Genomic DNA, 20,233 nt, shown 5'->3' on the forward strand with positions numbered 1-20,233 from the left:
CAATTCTGGATGTGTAAAGACAACATATCTCACTGTATTAGAGAGTACTCTACAAACAGCTGTATTTCCATATTTAAAATACATGCAGCTTTGTTATTAATCAAGCTCTTTCTTTTAACAGACACAGGCTCTTTGTTTATTTCAGATATGCAGCTACACAGTTGCTCTCCAACTCAATATTAGTTATGAGAGGTAACATTGAATTATTAATATAAATAATGTGTTAATAGTGCCCCACCTGTGTGCAAAGGGTCTTGGAAAAGACTCCAAGCTTAGTACGAAATGATTTTTTATTCAAATCTCCAGAGCAGAGAAGAAACCACTTTCACAACTGTCGTGCTGCATCTGTTCCACCCATTCCTCACTCCCCAGTTGGTGCAGATGGGCTATACCCTCCAGTCTCACTCTGTGTGTGTAGGAGGAAGTCTATGCCGCCATTAAACATGTGACTTACTAAGTCTATGCCGCCATTAAACATGTGACTTACTAGAGGCGCATACAGATGAGGTAATAAAAGGGCGGTTTACCACACCGCTAACCACACCCACTTTAGGCAGGACTAAAGACGTATACGGCTGGACATAAAGACGTATACGTACTTAGGCGGAACTACGTCACTAGCCAAGCCCACTTTTGGGCATGGCTAGGGGCGTTACGGGGGAAGGCATAAAAGACAGCTCACAGGAAGTCTCGCTCTCTTTTCCTGGAGTTCAGGTTCTGGTCCAAGCTGGGTAGGTCAAGGAAAAAGGGGGCTGGAGAGTTTGCTCAGTCCCTTAGCAAACGCACCACAAGAGGGCCGAGGGCTTGTGGTTACTCCTCATCCCTCTCAGGGGTGCTGAGCTCCCGAGTAACCCCCAGAAGCTTGGCTTCAGGGCTCAGTCGAGGTTCCCCCAAGGGCCCCTCACCCTCCATGTGTGCCCATGTGTAATTTCTGAATGCCAAACTTTCTGGGGACAGAATGATCTTAGACTAACACAACCAAGCTAAAGGCTCTATGTCTTAATGTTTGAAGACTGCAGATCTAATCCAATACTTTTGGTTTAGAACTATGAAGGAGATGAAGCAGCCAATCAGGAAGCAAATATCTCAAAAGCCAGTCCTTTCAGGAAACCAAAAACCCTGAAGAAGAATGTCATTAATTCAAACAATGAAGAAAGACAAACTTGATGAAATGTCACTCAGCAAAGAAAGAGATAGCTGGGGCTAGAGGTTAGCTGAGGAGTCATGAGCACTTGTCTCTTGCAGAGGACTTTGGTTCAGTTCCTAGCACCTCATGTGGGCTCTCAAACATCAGTAACTTCAGGGAATATGACTTCCTCTTTTGACCTCTGCAGACTTTAGTTACACATGTAAAGTAATATACGAAGCACTCATACACACAAAATAAAATAAATCTTAAAGAATGTCTTGAGTATCTGAATTCTCATCATGTGTCAGTCTCTGATGAAAGGTGTACCCAAGGCAAAATTAAGCATTTTCTATAGTTCTATAATGGATAAACTATATTTTATGAAGAGTGTGTTATGTCATATAACTCTCTGGGTTCAGCCATAGAAAAATGTTGCAGTCAAATGAATTGCATTCCTGCAAAAATAAGAATCTTGAAATACCTCATGTAGCAGTACATGACTGTAACCACAGAGCTACAGAGACAGTGTTGGATCGTTACAATTCTGAGGCTATCCTGTGCTACATAATGAGATGTGGTGTCCAATAAAACTGAAATGAATTCTTTATCACTATTTTTGAATTGAAGTGAACAGATATTTTTCAATAGAAGATTTAAGCATTCCTCTTTGATTTTCTTCTATCAGAAAATACAAGGAGCCAATCCCAAAGAATGTCTTTAAGAAAGCAAGAGAATACTGTCCAGACTTTGCTCCACCACTCACACTCAGTATCACTTCAGTATGACCACTGATTGACTGCCTTTTTCTTATCCTTAGCACCTTCCTCTGACCCTCCAGATACTGACCTGATACTTCTTGGATTCTCCACACAAATGGTTAAACAAAGTGCTCAGACCATCCTGACGACAGAACTGAAGATCCAAAGTTCTGTAGACCTTGAAGCAGCTGTCAAATTGAGCAAGAATAAGGAATCATTCTTACCCATCTTGAGAACAGCTTACGAATACTAAAGCAGAAATGAAAAGGAAAAAATGCATTGCATTCCAAAGGCTTTTCCAGATAAAAGTCCTGAATGCTAATGAAACACTGTAAAGAATTATGTATTTAGTAGACTATGAGGAGTTCAGTATAAATCAAGACACCACATGGATTCATGTGAATGACTGCCAAGGACACATGCCTCTCTTCCACAGTACTTTGTCCTTTGACCACCTTGGCCTCCCCTACTCACAGTGTCTAGTAAGCTCCACTTAGGCTCTCCCTTAGTCATGGCCTTTAAACTCTCCAATGTCATAAGCAAGCTGGACAATTACAGTTCTTCTGATTACATTTCCCATCTGTCTATAACACTGTATTATGTGATAGTTAATGTCTTAAAACTCTTCTTTCCATCATGTTTTCTCAATATGTTGGTTATTTCAAGTTATTTAAGCTAGAAGACCAACACTTTAAAGATTTAATAGAAACTTTGGCTGGATTTAATGAATTAAACTGTTCTAGACTCAAGGCCTTAGACTCACAATGTCCCTGATACAGCAAAGATACAGACGTGGTGTGACTGAGTAATAAATTCAACAACTCCATTGTGAAAGAAGGTTCTAAAATGGGCTTGGATGACCATTACTCAAAAAGAGATATAGAAATGACCTACAAGTATGCGGAAAGTGCTCCATATTGCCAGTCACCATAGGAATACAACTCAATACCACAATAAATACCTCCACACCCCAGCTTGCCTGACTAGAACTCAAAAAGACATAAGATAGGAGCTGGCAAAAACATAGAACATAGAAGCTGCTTACTCACTTCACTGTTCATGCCCATACAAAGTTCAAGATTTGTGATGGCAAATAGTATGGGCTTCTGCAGTTTGAAAGTAGAATAACTACGTGATCTAGCAATGTGTGTCTATCCAAAGGAAAGGCAATCAGCATGTCAAAGAGATATCTGAATTCCCTTTTTCATAGCATCACTACACATAATAGTTAAAATACAAGCTAGCCTACATGGCTCTCGATGGGTACATTAAACAAAGAAAATGTAGTGTATATGCTCAACCAAAGACTCTTAGCCCACAAAAAGAATGAAAATCTACCAAAAGCTATACCAACTAAGTAAAAAACTGAATTTAAATATGCATTAATTGTACTTTTATTGTGAATATCAATACAATCAGGTTGCTTTCCACTTACAGTGCAGTGCACAGGGATTACATATAATATGCAGTACTTGATATGAACCAGACTTCATACTAATGGATTTTTCCTCACTGTAGACTAGTGCAAGTGCTCTGAGAACATCTAAGACAGGCTAGGATGAACTAGAGAAAGCATTTCTACCTCCTTATGTGTTTCTATGGAAACAGCACTATCTCTATATTAAGGAACATCTGTGCTATATTGTTGAGAAACTTAGAGAGAGATTTTATACGCTTTTACCACAGTGTAGTGTGAGCTGATGCATTTGTTCATTAGCTGAACTAAATTAGTCTAACTTGTTTATAGACCTCAGAACATCATGTTGTATATGATACAAGCATCCAGTGTTACCTATGAATTTAAAAATAATCTTTACCAAAAATATATATATATATATATATGAAACACTGAGCTAGACAGTGGGGGTGCATGTCTTTAATGCCAGCACTCATAAGGCAGATCTCTGCAAGTCCATGGCCAGCCTGATCTACAGAGTGAGTTCTAGGAGAGCCATGGTTACACATAAAAAGCCTGCCTAGAAAAAAAGAATAACATGCACTACTTTTCAAGAGGACCTGGGTTTGGTTCAGCGCCCACTTGGGGTGGCCCACCAAATCCTGTTACTCCAGTTCCAGGGAATCTAAAGCCAAAGACTTCCTCAGGCACCTGCACCTCCATGAACATACCCACACGTAAGTATACTACAATCTGAAAGTCATTTTTACCTTTTACTCAAAATCAAGTACTTAGAGTATGCATGTGTTTGTCTGTGTATAAACAGGGATATGTTTATGCATAACATATCCTTCTTGGCTTAACTATCCACAGGGGACCCTTCATCCTGTGCAACAAAGGTACTCAGATCTCCATGCTATGAGATGTCTATCTTATCACCTCTTCACCATTTTAAGTTTCAAACACAAGACAAAAGTTTGAGGTTCCCAGTTAACATATCAAAGCATACCTGACCACCAGGTTCTCCTGGCATCCCTCACTCCCTGTCTGTTACAGGGTCCACCTGGCTGGTACACTCTACCCTCTACCCTGAATTCTCCAGCCCAGAGTCTGGGCTGCCCTTCCCCCAGAGGTTCTTACCTATATAATCCAGACATTTTGGTTACCTGCCCCACTCTTTTTTGGCCTGCTGGATGCTACACCCCTTTTCCGTCTCTCCCATCTCTCTTCCTCTCCCCTTCTCTTCACATGCTCCAGCTCAATTGGTCATGTCCACACTGGACTCACCCAGGTGTCTCTGTCTCTGGCTATGCTCTCCATTTTATCTACAATAAACCTTCTCCTCATCCATACCTAGGGGTAGGCATGTCCTTTCCTTTTCTTTTTATTTCACTTTTTTTCATCCACACCCTGCTCACTCAGACACAACACAGTCCACTGAACCTGTCTACCTTGGCCATTCACACTCAGAATGAATCAAATCCAAAATAGCAGAGGTGTGAAGTCTGCAGCCCAATTACTTTAGCAGCTTCTGGGATGCCTGGAGACCTTCCTTTAGTCCCCCTTCCAAAGACTTTGGGGCTTAATCCTGATCTAGTTCAGCAAAATATCCCCAACATCGTTCCAGTCAATATTTTATTGTGGCTTTAGTCAGTGTTTATTCTTGTAGACTGAAACCAGCAGAACTTTGACTAGCACACTACCCTAAAAACATTTTGATAGCTATACAAGAAATGAGCCCTAATTATCTCTGAGAAATAAAGAGGACTGTGGGTGCTAGTGGTTAAAAAAAAAAAGGAACTTTATTACCATACGCCACTCTGCACTCTGAAAAGCTATGTTTCTGTAGTTTGGTGTAGTTTGACTTGTGTTTATTGTTATACTGCGAATTGTTCAATTTGCATACCAATTTCAGGTCACTGACATCGGGCTTACTTTTTCTCATTCTCACCTTTATCCCAATTCCAGTCTGGCCTAGCTTTCTTATTTCATGGATGTGCAAACTGAGTCCAGATTAGCTATGAAAGGCCAGCTACTTCCAAACTGTGATACCATGAGGCCACTGCTTTTAGACTAGCCCAAAATTATTCTCACCTAACAGCATAAGTAATAATGATTTTGTTTTAAGTACAGTAGGTATTAAGGGATCTAACATCTTCCTGTCAAATTGTCTATTATTATTCCTTTAACGTTGCATTTCATTTTTATGCAATTTGAGACTCACTTTGGTTAATAATCCCCCACTTTGAATAAAACACTAAATTAGGATGGGTTGATTAGTGATCATTCCACACATTAACACAATTTGTCTTCATTGGGATACACATCACCTTGGGAACACAGAGAGAACTACTCTGTGTAAATGGACTGGAATTTCCAATGGGGCTATGAAAACTAAGGTGGAGGCTGGGAAGGGAGCTAGGCCAGATGGTACTATGCTGACCACATGAGTACAATCATAGAAAAGCTTAACAGGAACAGTGTGAGCCTGCCATTCCAGCATCAGCATGTGGAGACAAAGGATCCCTTGGTCTTACTGGCCAGTCTAGCCAAACCAATGAGCTTCAGGTTCCCTGAGACAATCTGTCTGGAATTATCAAGCCAGAGGGTGACTAAAGAAGACCATTAGTTCAGACCTCTGACCACCACATACATAAAAATAGAAAAAAAACAATTATTAGATGTAGGCTCTGGTCTGTTGACCTTAAACAGTGGCCACACCCCTATGGGTGTGACTTCGGATAGAAGGAAGCAGAAAGAGAGGAGCTTGAGGTCTGGCTTTCCTTTGTGCTCTTTCTGTTAGGATCTGGTAGGAAGAGCAGAGAAACACTCAGGTAGTTCTTTGTATTTTTCTGTGTAATTGTTCCCCAATAAACACCCATTTATCATTTATCTTGGGTCTAGTGATATAATTGCAACCTCGCCTTCAAGGGTGTGCTTGGGTAGGTCCCTGCAACCTTAATGAGGCTGCCTGTACAGCCCGTGGCTTTTGCACTTTGGTCCTGTCGCCGAGTTGGCTGCACAGTTTCTGCAGTCTGTCCAGGGAAAAGCTGGACGGTGGTGGGGCACACCTTTAGTCCCAGCAGTCAGAAGGAAGAGGTAGCCTTTTCAGTTCCACAGACAAGATGCCAACAATTAGAAGTGACACAGGAAGACTCCTCTACTCACTAACAAAAACAAAATATGTTCAGAAAGTATCCATCCCCTAGAATGAAATTAGCACAAGTTGGGATAAGCTTACCAAATTAGCCATCTGTGGAAATAATTCATCCTGGGAGGTGACCTAGAAATACATTGAAAATTGGGACCAAAAGCTTTCCAGTCTTGAGAAGTTTAAGAAAACTAGACTCAGGTATCATAATTATAAAGCAGTAAGCTGGGCAGTTGTATTTTATCTTACTTAGGATGATGTCATGGTTCTCTGGCAGTTGATCATAAAATAAGAATCAAAGACTAAGAATGTATCACTGTTTGTCCAGCACTGCTGTGAGAATTAGAGTACAGGCCTGGGCCACTCTGATTCGACTCAAGGGATCGCTGGATTTATCCAGGCAACAGGTGTTTCCCAGACCAGTCAATTTAACAGAAATAGGGTCACAAAGAGAAAATGGGGAGAGACCAGAAGACACAGATGGAGGAAAAGGAAGATACAAATTCAGGAATGAGAGAAAGGAGACCATGTTGGGGAGAATTCTGAAGGAGGACAAAGACCTCATCTGCTGTAAACAAGCTTTTTGACTACTCAAAACAGAAAACCAGCAAGGGCTTGACCCTCTCCTGGATTTCTGCTGTAGCAACATTTTAGCAAAACTCCCATTATAGATTATATTTTTCTATAGTGATCCTAAGTATAATGGTTATTAGCTCAGTTTTATGTAAAATTCAGAGAGAGCTCCTTACTCCTCTTTTCATAGTTATCAGTTAACTCTCCATCTTCTATCTCCAGCTTCATCTTATTGTCTCAGCCCTTCTTGGTACCCATGGTTGCATTCCCACTTCCAGATACCAAAAATACGCCTGCTTCTTCCTACTCTCTGAACCTTTTCATACTCTCTAGGCAGAACAGAAACTCCCCAATTGCCATCCTTGGGCTTCCTGATTAGTTTCTTAGCCAGAAAGAAAAGGCCAAGGAAACTTTCTGGACCAATTCATGCCTCTCCACATAGAGAGATTTGTGCAGACCTTGTAGGCATTTTCCAAGTGACCTGAAGTTACTTCAGTGCCTTCCACTCTCCAGATAAATACTAAGCTCAGACAGGCAGTTTCAGTCTCACATTTACCTATACATGCTCCTCCCTCATAGCACCTTATAACAACCCAGGAAAACACTGAATACATTCATGAATGGATAAACTAATGAAGAGACGCAAACTGCGGTCATGCAGAGAATTACACAAACTCAGAATCTCAGTTACACCAATGTCTACATTTCAGTGCTTCTTTCACTTACTATGCTAAGTAACAATAATAATAATAACAATAAAGTCACATGCATTGTTTTATGTTTCTGTATTTGAAAATTGTGCTTTAACACTGTACCAGGACATCTTCATTTAACAAGCTGTTCATAAACTCCCAAACTGCATTGGCTCAATGTGTGCCAATAAAATACAGAGCATGTTTTCCATTGAGCAGTTTAATATGACAGTTGTATGGTAATATGGAAGTGGGGTTCACATGTTAAAATCGTGGATCTAAATAAAACACCATCAGAATAATACAATAGAGCCCTTCAGAGCAGGTGGGTTGTCAAGTTTCTGTGGGGAATTATAGGTAGGATTGCATATATTAGACGGAAGCTTAAATATTATTTACACATTGGATCACTAAAACATAACTGATACATTGTTGATCTATTTCCCAAACAGTAATTTCAACTGTTTCTTCCTCATATATGCATCACACTCTGTAGTCACAGGGAACAAGGTTGACTCTGTTGCTTAGCTCTTTTAATCACTGTTACTCATTCTTGCCTGCTATTTGCTTTTCCATCATTCTAACTGAGGCCTGTGTATCCATTCCCCCACCAGACATGCCCCACTCATTCAAGTGGAAAAAGGAACTTTTCCCAATCAAGGCAACTGAACAGACCATATTAAGCAAGAAGGCTGCAAATCCAATGGCCTATTACTCATAGTTAACTGGTGATCCACTGATGATCATTGCTCAAGAGAAAAATTTACTAAAGCAGTAAATCATCCCATTGAGCTCCCCTACATGTTCATCCCATTAGGAGGTGTGCATTTGGTAGGGTTGCTCATTGCTCATGTCACTCTGTAAAATGGACCCGACACTCTTTGAGTCTCTCAAGCCTAAACTCCACAACTGCAGCCTCCATTCAAGTACAGGTTGTTACCCTAGAACATACAGGGATTGTTTCCTGTGACCTGTGGAATTCTCAGAGACTGGGAGGATTCTTTTTCCTAAGACTGCCCCTCAGAGTGACTCTAAAAGAAAAGTCTTCCAAAATCACTAGTGTAGCACTCAGGTTCAAGATAAAGAAATATAATAATTAAATAAATAAATCTTAAATATATTACATGTGGTTAGAGCCATATCCTATTTTTCTTTTTTGTAGCTGGCATTAGACAGGAGTGGAAAAATATCAAAGGCATTCCCACATAAAAGTCCACACTGAAGTATGCTTAAGTGTCAAATTGAGAACTCACAAAAGACAGGAAGCAGGGAGTTCAGAACTTAACTTGCCTGGAGCTCGCCCTATTGTGCCTAGGTACTAAGAAAAAACTTGGGGTCAGAACTAGGTGCCTCTGTTTCCTTTCACTGTTGAGATAGTAAACTTCAAAAACTATTGATTTGACAAGAAATTTCCAAGTATGAGTAAGCCATACAGGTTGGAAACTCTAGCTTTCAAAGTCATGTTACAACTTAATACTTTTTCAAAATTACAAAAGCCTCTATTATCTTTGGTGAGTCTTATTTTCTATGTGTCTAATTTTAGACTCTACTGGGTCCTTTTCCTTACCAAAAATATAATACTTAATATTAATAATAATAAAGAAAAGAGTATGCAAGAAGTACAAAGGACTTCATCCCAGGCAATGGTAACCATCTTATTTTCAGTTTTAAATGAAAATAACTGAATTCATTGTCAAGTTTGAAATCCTCATGCACAATGACCTCCACATTGGATACAAGTTGATTCTTCCTGGACATATCTCAAGTGTATCCCATAAGAGTATGTTAAAATGTCTCTAGTGTATATGCAGATGGGATTACACCCTTCTTGCAGAGATGGACGGCCCTTGGGACCTGCTGTGCCTCTAGCTGGAATATTCACTTCTGGGACAGACAGTATCAAGGTAAGTGTGTGAATCCACTATGAAATAAGAATGCACGTTGGTTTTTTTGGGGTGGGTATTGATACATATGTGGTCTTCCATGATACATAATGTTGTCAGGGCAATTATCAGGGCTTATTAAGAAAGAGTCCAGGTATCACATATAGCAGCCAGGCTTTCAGTAACTAATCCTTGGGACTGCAACAACTCACACCCCAGACACTCTTACAGTTAGATGCTTTTCACATGGTATGCAAGATTCATCTTTCTAAGAATGAGAAACTGGGAAACTGAGAGTTCCTGCTAGAACAGATCACCCCCAAATAACTGGCAAGTGAGCCTTGAGAGGCCCCTCAAACAGGACACGGAATCCGAACTCCCCTGGTGGCTTCTAGCAGCTTGTGATCTTAATCACCTCTAAAAAATGAGCAAATCAACACTATGCGTTTGAGTTAGTAACAGAAACCTATTCTTCTAAATGAGATAAAAGTGGGGTAAAATGTCAAATATTGGGATAATCAGAAGTTTTAAACAACACATTAGCTAATACCTGTCTCACTCAGTGACATGAAAGCTGTTACTCCTGCTAGTTAATACTCTCTTCACCTTACATTTCATTTTTACTTAAATCCTGTAAGAGAGAGTCACTGAAAATCCACTGTGTGCTGGTCTATCAGTGTTTTCAGGGGATGAAAATGGCTGCACAAAGGAAATTAGTAAGATGATATAAAAGGATAACATTATTCACCATCAAAAACTGTTGAGTTTTAAGAATGCCAGGAGACAAACAAAAGATAACCTGGACTACGAGCAAGGCCAAAAGACACAGGTTTGGACTGTAGCAGGCAGTCCCTCACTATGGGGTCTCCCTAAAGGAAGATGATGAAAGTTTCTGGCTTAGCTTTGAGATGAAGAGTGCATTCAGGAGAGCCACATGGTGAGATGAATGTCAGCAGCACCAGACAGTGTGATAGGTCACTGTTCTTGCTTTTTGAGGCATAACTAGAGCTTTTCCTGGAAGACACAGTAGGACAAATGAACCATTACTAAAATAAGAAGAATAGACCTCTGAAATTTAATCGATGTAAGAAATCTCATCTACAAAAGTAATGTAAATAAGACATAAGTTGTTCTGAGTAACTGGGTGATGCTTTTACCAGTATTTTAAAGAACACTATAACCAAAGGTGAAGTGGTATGTACAAGTTCCCCAACTGTTCACAACTGGACCTTTGAGTCATTCCTATTAGAAAGATGACTACGTGATAAATGGCCACCCACAGGATATACAGAAATACTGATGTCATAGTAGCTGTTTTTATAGTTTCTGAGCCTAGAAAAACCCTAGACTACAATTCTGCAGATAATCACTGGATACTTGCTCAGTTGCCACCTAGCTTCATTTAAGAAATAGTCTGTCCATTTATGCCTTTCCAAGGGAGAATGTTATTCTCTAAAATAGGCAAGCTCCCTCCCTATCATTCCCTTAGTAGCCACAGTATCTATAGTTGACTGTCTCATCTCCTCTACATAAGAACCTCTGTGTCATGTCTAAAGGCTGTGGATTTGTGAGTTCTTCTCTGAAAACTACTCTCTGAGGCACAGCCCTACAGCTCCAGCACCATATGTTTACTCCCTGTGCCTAACAGCCCTTTCCTAAAACACTTTCACACATAAGCACTTCCGCTGCATAAGCAGAAACTTGGTGAAATGGAAATTCAAGGAAGTATTTTCCTTCTCTCTTAAAAGGAACTCTCTTGGTGTCCCCTTTGCCTAAGTGCCTCTAAGCCACTGTAATTGTTAAGACAAACCAGGCCTCTTTCAGCTATATAGTCATTAAGGATAAGATAAAGGGCTGGGTGGTGGTGGTGCACACCTTTAATCCCAGCACTTGGGAGGTAGAGGCAGGTGGATCTCTGTAGATTCAATACCAGCCTAGTCTACAAGAGCTAGTTCCGGGACAACCTCCAAAGCCACAGAGAAACCCTGTCTCTAAAAGCCAAAAAAATATAATAAAATAAAGGTAAAGGTCACCACTCCTCATGTTATATGAGCAGTGATTACTAGATTACATGTCATTTTGAAATTCTACCTCATCTCTCTAACTACTTTTTTCCTTCTTATCTTGTAAAACAAGGAAAGGCTTCATTTCCCAGCCATTGTGATCAAGTGTTTCTTACAACTAAGATCATATGAACTGATGCTATCAGTTAGCTACACAACAGATCTACAGGTCATCTGGACAGCTGTACTCATGTGAGGCAGGCTTCTGTTGGACTCTTTTAGCACCTGGGGGTACTGCTATGCAGGCCACCAATGCTGCCTGCACAGTATCTTGCCATCTTCTACATGTTTCACACAGTAATGTGCATGTGAAATAGCAGGGGGTTGAAATAAAGCCTCTCTGTCATCGTCATTGACCATCTGGAAGAGACAAGACAAATAGTGGAGATATGGTTAAAAGGACTCAGAGCTTGCATTTCTAAATGACTACATAAAGTAGGTGCATCTACCCACAACAGGCCCATTTCACAATTTCTTAAGACACATACTATGTACAAAAAGTATCACTGCATTGTCCTAAGGAACTGAGATGTCGGGAGTATTTGTCACAACAACTAACACAAACAGGCAAAGCATACTACCATATACAAATATGATATTCAAAGATTGGGTAGACCAGGCTGACCTTGAACTCACAGAGATCCACCTGCCTCGGCCTCTCAAGCACTGCAATTAAAGGCATGCACTACCACCGCCTGGTTTATTTACACTATTTTAAAAGGAAATCTACACTAACAAATGTAAAATACATTTGTCTTCTCTCCAGAAAGCCACTGTTCTAGGAATACAGGAAAGAGTTACACAAAGGAGGCCAGGTGCTCCTTGGGAAACCAGTGGCTCCCAAACCTCTCCCTCCTCCCCATTAGCATAGAGGATGGCAGTGAAATATCTTAAGAGAAATTGAAAGCCTGGCCACTGCCTTAGACACAGGCCAAGATGTCTGTGTGTCTACAGTGTCCTCTATCATTCATCTGCCCAGTTGCCTCCTCTGCAGTGTGAGTCACTTCCCCTGAGAGCTCTTCAGTCCCCTTCCAGAAGCATCTTCCTTTGTCTTCTGCATTCACCGAAAGCAAATAAATGACTAGGAGGAACATATTACACTGCAGTCCAAGCTTAAGTTTATTCACCTCTCTCACCCATGAGAGGTTCTAAGCTGGAACCATTTCCTGGAATGATGTCTAGAATACAGACTATGTTCACTACATATTTGCAGAATTAAGAGAGAACTGTTCACCAGGCCAGTGTGTCCCCAAATATGGTGAAGACTTGAAGACTTACACTCACTTAAACAAGGAAGAATGGGGATGCTCCAGGAGTAAGATCACGCAACTGCATCTTTCACCCATGGTAGCACGGCACTGACTTCTATGTTCTAGGCTAAGTAGAGAATTTTGCGATCTCGGGAATCAAAGGAATCATTAGTCCTCTTCTTTGACAAATCTACCAGGGACTCTAAAGTACAGAAGTTAAGTGAAGAACAGCACAGTCTGGGGTCTGTGGTTATTGAGGGTCTTGTATATAGCAAGAGTGGTTTAAGTTTGGAGACTGGGATAATGAACAAAATGATTCAGAATACCTGATCTAGGAGGTTTGTGTTCTAGGAAGTTAAGCAGGAGATTTGGTTTACAAAAATAAATACATAAATAGATAAATAAATAAGCAAAAACAAAACGTGTTTGTCATAAGTGCTAAAAGAAAAATATCCAATTAAACTATGAGAAAGTGCTAGACAGATTTTATTTTATTACAATTATGTATCTGTTTAGTGTGTATGTGAATGTTTGTGTGTATGTGTGTTTCTCTGTGTGCATGTGTGTGTGTGTGTGTGTGTGTGTGTGTACAAGTGCTCATGCACATGTATGCCCACCTCAAATGTGGAAGTCAGTGGACAACTTGTAGAAGGCAGCCCTCCCTTTCGACCATATAGTGTCCAAGGACTGAACTCGGTGCAGCAGGCTTTGGAGCAAGCATCTTTGCCTATTGAACCAGCCAGCCAGACTTCCCAGAGGGTGCATTTGAAATCGCTCAGCCAGAGAAGACTAAGTTGAGAAAGTGGCAGCGAGTGAAGATGCAGAAAAATGACTGAAGGAAAGATCAGGTGAGCAGATCTGATGGTGGGCAGATTTTTTATAGATGTAGAAAGAAGCAAGAGCCCAGGATGGCAGAGCATGACCAGTAAGTGACATAAGTGAGGGCCTAGGATTGAGCTTGCCATTCGCATGGCACTTTCCCCACCATTAGTTCTTTTTCTTCCTTCCAATGAAATGGGGAGTGAAGAGAGAGGTGCCCACTTAGATTTTAATGGTGTCTCTGTAGCTAGCACGTTGAAATTAAACTGAAGTGGGGACAATATTGAAACAGAGGAATCCTAGAAAACTGTTGTCCACAGAGCAGGCTTGAAATGATGTCACAAAAGGCCAGGGTTAACCAAAGAAGGTGATGGAAAGCGCTTAGATTCCAGTGACACTTGAAAGTCAGAGCCAACAGGCCTTGCTTATAGATCAGGGAAGTCAAAGAGAGCAGCGCCAAAGTTTGGGGCTGACCAGTTGGGACAGGGTGTGAGGTGGCTGAGATGTGGAAGACTGGGAAGTGAGCAGAAGCAGTGCTGTCAGGTGGACTCTATATGGGATTTAGTTGACACACCAAAGTGTAATCTTTCATGCATTTCTTTCATTGTGGCTTTCTCCATCTTTGGCTTTTGCTGTCCTATTTTGAGTTTCTGTCTTCTGAAGAAAGAGTTAAGAGTTGCATGTCTGAAATTACTCTGAAACCATGAAGCACTGTGGAGTGAGTGTCAGCATTTACATGTAGAAACCCCAGCATGATGCCATCAACCCCAAGGAGAGCTTTCCTCTGGCTTTTGGGAACTAAGGAAAGGAAATAGGATTTCATAGCACCCTGGGGGCTCTTGGCCAGAGAGCACAGGGTAGATTCTTTGCAGACTAGTATAGTGCCCTTTCTGGAAACCCTCAGAGTGTGCTAACTCTTGGAAATGGAACCACCCATCATTAAATCATAACCTGAGGGGACAAAAAGTAACAACGGACCGCTCATTCCTACCTCACTTTGCCCAGAAAGCATTAAGAGCAGCCACAGAAACTATGATTTCAGCCGAGAAGATCTGAAACCTGTGGATTTCCTCTTTAAGGAAACCAGAATCCATCCTTGCAACCCATCTCCCATTTCCAGCTCATCTCAAAACCACCAGCTCTGTCCTCGCCACGCCCAGCCATCAAATCCTGGTAGGAACAGCTGTCACCACAAAAAGTCATACTGGGCCAGGACAGCCAGCTGGCTCAGGAATTCACAAACAAACTAACCTTGAATTTTATTTTGAGCATCAAGGCTAGCTTGCCCCTTGTATTCTTCAGAGCCATCTCTGTTTTTACTCTTTGATAAACAAACTCCAACTCATATTCATATTAAGCTGTGTTGTGGGGTTTCAAGGCCACTATCCCCTGTTGCCTTCTTTGCCTCAAGTCTTCATATTTGCATACAAAGCAATGGACTTCATTATGGCATTTTTATACTCACTTTATCCTGATTCCTTTCCACCTCCCTGTGCCTCCTCTCTCCTGTTCCCTGTTTTGAATTCTCCTTTCATAACTGGAAGGCTTTTAACTCTTGACAGTGTGAAGATTAAGCATCCGAACTCAAGCCTCGACTTCGATGATCAGGGGAAGAGGCTTGGAGACTGTTGTTCTAGTAACAATTTAGTGATCATTTTTCACAGTGTTGACAGAAGTCATGGAACTGGCAAATGACATAATCCAGTATTTTAAAAGATGTAAGAAACCAACAAGCGTATGTGTTGCTGCACAGCCCCACCTATTGGCCAGAGGTGGAGTGGACATGAACCAGGAATAGAATCTGAAAGAGCAGCAGACCAACAGAGAAAAAGGCGATGGGGTAATGGGAAAAAGAGTCGTGATGGACTTAGACTAGTGTCCATAAAATTCTGTATTCTGCTGATGCAGAAACTGAACATCTAATGAAGTTCACACAGGGAACAAAATACCCGCAAATCTCTTTGTAGGGAAACCCACTTTCACACTGTCCAAGTTTAAAAAATAAGGATCCTTCTGCAACAACGAAGAATAGACAGACAATGCAACAGAACAAAGATGGCAGAGACTAGCCAGCGTGTGGAATATGCTTCTCTCCCCCAACAACACAAAGGCATTTGGACAGAGAAATGTTGGAATTCAAAATGTTGCATTTGACAATTATATAAAACTCATATAATTTAATTTCATACCTCACACCTTGTATACAAGTTAAATAAATATCTTATATCTGAATAAAATACCACTATGAAATTTCACAGAGAAAAGAAACAAGGGGGAAAAGTCTTGGTGGTCTTGGTTAGGGCTAAGAAATCTTACATAAACAGCAAAATTGTAGTCATTTAAGAGTATCGTTTTATACTTTTGATATCATCTGCTCATTAATTTTCTCTTTAATGACTACAATACTCTTAATCAGCCACTCTTAATTGAAATACAAACTTCCCTCAGCCTTATTTTAATGACTGAACTGTGTCCCAGAGAGTAGACCAAGTTCACATTCCACATCAACCTTGAGTACGCATTCATCGTGAATGTTCTGTGCCTCCAGGAATGTTTTCAGCAGGAAATATAATAGTAATAGGTGAGTGCTCATTTAGCCCCTGTTGCTTCCTCATCAAACTACAAATTACATCCTCACCGGCCTGTGGAACATACCCTAGCTCTGAGTCTAGGAACCAGTGAAAAGAAGTCAGATCTCGCCACCTACAGGCAGAACATGAGTTACTCTGGAGTTAGCATGCAGGTCAACTAAGGCAAAAAGGAGAGGAAATCGCTAAAGACTCCACTGCATCGAGAATCGTGTGCTACCTCACATCTGTCATAACCCTAGTGTCATTGTTGTTTTTGCTCTGGGATCCACTAATGTGTTTCTCACACAGCAAGATTTTCACTTCTTGACAATAATTTCTTGTATGTCTCCTATATGCTTAAAAAATCTATTATATTCATTATGTTGCAGAGACAAGGAAGACCAAGGATTCACCTAGAAGAGCAGGTCACCTAGGAGGAGAGGATGCAATAGATATATGATGGGCATGCAGGCCAGTTTGTTCGGGAATCCTGTCTGCTTCCAAGGGCTGGAATTTCAGTTTGAGCACCATGCCCAGGCAGCATGTGTGAGGGCTTTGGGAATCTGAGCTCCCTCCTCTTGCTTATAATTCAAGCACTTTAGCCACTGAATCATCTCCCTAGGCCTGGTATAGGGAATCTCAGGGCTGATAACATGAAGCTTAAAGCTCTCTGACTTTACAGCTCCTTGCCATTCTAGCTTTGCTACTTGGTGTGTAGGAAATGTCAAAATTCTGTTAATACGTTTTTAGAATTCCAAAATTGATTAAATGATCTTTGAATATTTCACAATATTAACCCAGATGGGACCAAGAACAAGCAGCAGAGAAAGCCGTGATGCTTCCATCCTTAAATGATATCATAGCTACAACATCAGAGTGGCCAACAACTAAGTTCTGCTAGAAAGTTATCAAATGGACAAAGAGCCAAGTATGTTAGTCTCCATCACCTTCTCTAGCTCTGAAGTTCAATGCACTTTGAGGTGGGATCTGGCTGTCCTGACTTCAGATAAATGTCATTTAGATGTAATCATCATTTACTTCCGGGAATGTCTTCAGTGAAGTCCCTTAAGCATCTGCCTTGTTATTCGTTTCCATGAAATCTTACTATCAATAGAAGATAATGATTGCTATGAACCAGGATCGTCATCTGTATTATGTACTTGTGCAATTGCTCTAATCAGTCTTAGGAGTCTAAAGATGCACATAAAACTATGCATCCTCTGGCTTAAATGCTTAGGTAAATAAATGCTTCCTTGATCCTTGAACAATAATAAAATGAGACCATACTTTTGGTCTGTTACATTCTTAGGATAGTTTCTGAAATGTTGTTTTTAGATGATCAGTCATGGTGCTGGAACAGTAGCTCAGAGCTTCCATTGTGATCTGCACTTTGGAGGCAGAAAGAGAGTGCCTGGAGTGTGTGTGTGTGTGTGTGTGTGTGTGTGTGTGTGTGTGTGTGTGTGTGTGTGTGTGTGTTTGGATGACAACTTGTGGAAGCTGACTTTCTCCTGATATCACGTTAATTCTAAGGATCAAACTCCAGTCACCAGGTGTGGTGACACGCTCCTTTGCCCGCTGAGCCATCAGCTGACCGCCAAACAGAAACTCTTGATGCTCTGCTCTTGCTGCTCTTTTGTGCCTGTGTTGGTCTTCCTTTTTTGCCCTCTCAGCACCAAAAGACTTTGGCTCCAATGCTGCACTCCCTGATGCTCTTTTTTCCCCTCAAACTATACAATTTGCATTTCTTTCTGCCCTGCTTGCTCTTTTTTCATTTGTAGATTTTAATAAGACTATTTGCTAATAACCACGTGACACAGTTAATATAAGGCGATATTGAAATATTATTCACCAATGCTGTTAGTTCAAAACTGTCCACGTTAGCCTCAAATAAATTCTTAGGGCAGGGCAGAAAGCAGCCACAATCTTTGCCAAAAATATTACAATAATGGTCTCTAGCATACCTGGTAACATTGTTGCCCTCTAAAGCCTCTTAGCCTGGGCCTCCATAGTCTACATTGTTCTCAGCATAGTTGTTTTCCAAGATCCTACTAGGATGACCCCTTAAACTCCACTTACAGTGTTCAACCCCTTTCCCAATCAGAAGTACCAAACAGCAGTATGGTCAGGCACTCTTGGTATGAACATTCTGTCTTAGTTACTTTTCCATTACTATGAAAAGACACTATGACTAGGGCAACTCATTAAAAAAAACATTTAGTTTGGGACTTATTATAGTTTTAGAGGGCTAGTTTCATTCAAACTACTACCCTCTCTCCAAAACTTAAGCAACACCTTCATTCAAAATGAGACAAACTCTCAGGGAGAACTGTACCCCAAGGGTCCTTTGCTGTACCCTGCTTAGATTTGCTCTGTTCCTCATTGTTACCTGACTTCCTGATGTCTCTTGGGAGTGGTTCCTTGGAAAACTGCATGGGCTGTACCCTCATCTGGAGGAAGTGTTTCCCTGGACCCCCCACTGTGGACACCTGCCTCTCCATACCTGCTGGAGAGTGGCACTGAGAAAAATGAAAATAAAATAAAGCACTGAAATGCACATGGTTATCACAATTTCCCTGTGGCTAAATGCTTTAGCCTTCTCCTCAAGCAAAACAATAGTAGATATATTAGCTCTTTGAAAGCATTTTCCCATCTTAGTGAGTTTCCTTTTCTTGTTTCTACAGCCACAGGCTAAGCTCGAGGTGACAGTTATGACAAAAGGAAGCAGGAAGGCAACACTAATGGTCAAAGGAAGCAGCCCAAAGAGGGACAGAGGAATTGTCCAAGTGATCAAGTGTGATTACTTCTTCGGCTAGAGATCAGAGGCAATTCTCCTCAAATAAAAACTACAGAACATTTTAAGAAAATAATTTGCTTAACTATGATAATTGCCAGAGCTATTTAATTGCTTACATACATGTGAAAATGCTCTTTTCTGAAACTGTCACTCAGTAAAATATTAATCTAGACTAGAATTGCTCCTGTACAAGATATTTGAAAGGCTCTCCTTCACTCACTCTTTGAACTATCAAAGTTATTATACAGAAAGGAGCAATTTTCAATAATTTACCCCCCCAAAAAACCAACAATAATAAGGTAGCTGTGTATGCCATGTGTTTGGCTTAAGGAAAGGGGCTTCCCTTCCAAGACCTCATGAATGTACAAGGTTCAATCACAGCAGAGCCCTAATGAACAGGCTGCTCTCCCAGGCTGGGCCCCTGAGCAGAATGACTTCATTCAGGGCTACTGCTCACGCATGGAGCATGGAAAGTGTTGGATTAAAAAAAATCCCACAGAGTTCAGCCAATCTTTTCCTAACTCCCCCCACCTCGCCCCTTATTTGTCTTTCTGGTCTAAGCCAGGAGTAACATAAATATTCATCAGCTGATGTTAGCAACTGTGAAGTTATGAATGAGACTACGCAATTTCGTTCTGTCCCCATCCACAATATGGCACCTTCTCCAAACTTCTCCAAGCAGCTCCCAGCCAAAGGACACCTTTCCAACTGCCCCCTCAGTACTCGAAGGCTTTACAGATTCAGACCCTTTTCCTTTTAATGCTCGAAGCAGAAACACTGTCTGCTTAATGTTTACTCTGGGCTTATAGAAGAGGAAAAAGAAAAACATTGCTTTGCCAAGCTTTAAAACTTTTAGATGCCTTGACATAACGGGTGCATATGTCAGTAGCTCAACATCAGCAGGTCTACGAACGGGTGCCACTGTGGCAGGATTTTTTTTAAATGCCACTGTGGCAGGGTCTTTTTTTATATCAATTTCCAGACAGATACCTGGGGCACTTATTGTTCAAAGAGAAGAGAAAATAGCCAGAGCTTTGATCTCTGTCTACTGCTTGACTAATTATCCAGACAGGTGTTCAGAGAGGATGTTGAAAGTTCTTGAATAACAGCACTTCAAACAGGTCCTCAGTGCTGAGACAAAATGGGAGGAGAGGG

General features: G+C 41.0%; 1 protein-coding gene across 2 annotated transcripts in view; it reads right to left on the reverse strand.

Moving 5' to 3' along the window:
• Positions 1-20,233, reverse strand: part of Hao1 (hydroxyacid oxidase 1) — a 113,843-nt gene that overhangs the window by 13,284 nt on the left and 80,326 nt on the right. For both annotated transcript variants that reach the window (XR_005877435.1, XR_005877434.1), the window contains one exon: positions 1,976-12,005. The gene's annotated coding sequence lies outside the window, so the exon portion shown is untranslated. The remainder of the gene's footprint in view (positions 1-1,975; positions 12,006-20,233) is intronic.

Source organism: Mesocricetus auratus, unplaced genomic scaffold, assembly GCF_017639785.1.
Source record: "Mesocricetus auratus isolate SY011 unplaced genomic scaffold, BCM_Maur_2.0 Super-Scaffold_100004, whole genome shotgun sequence".
NCBI classification, from domain to species: Eukaryota; Metazoa; Chordata; class Mammalia; order Rodentia; family Cricetidae; genus Mesocricetus; species Mesocricetus auratus.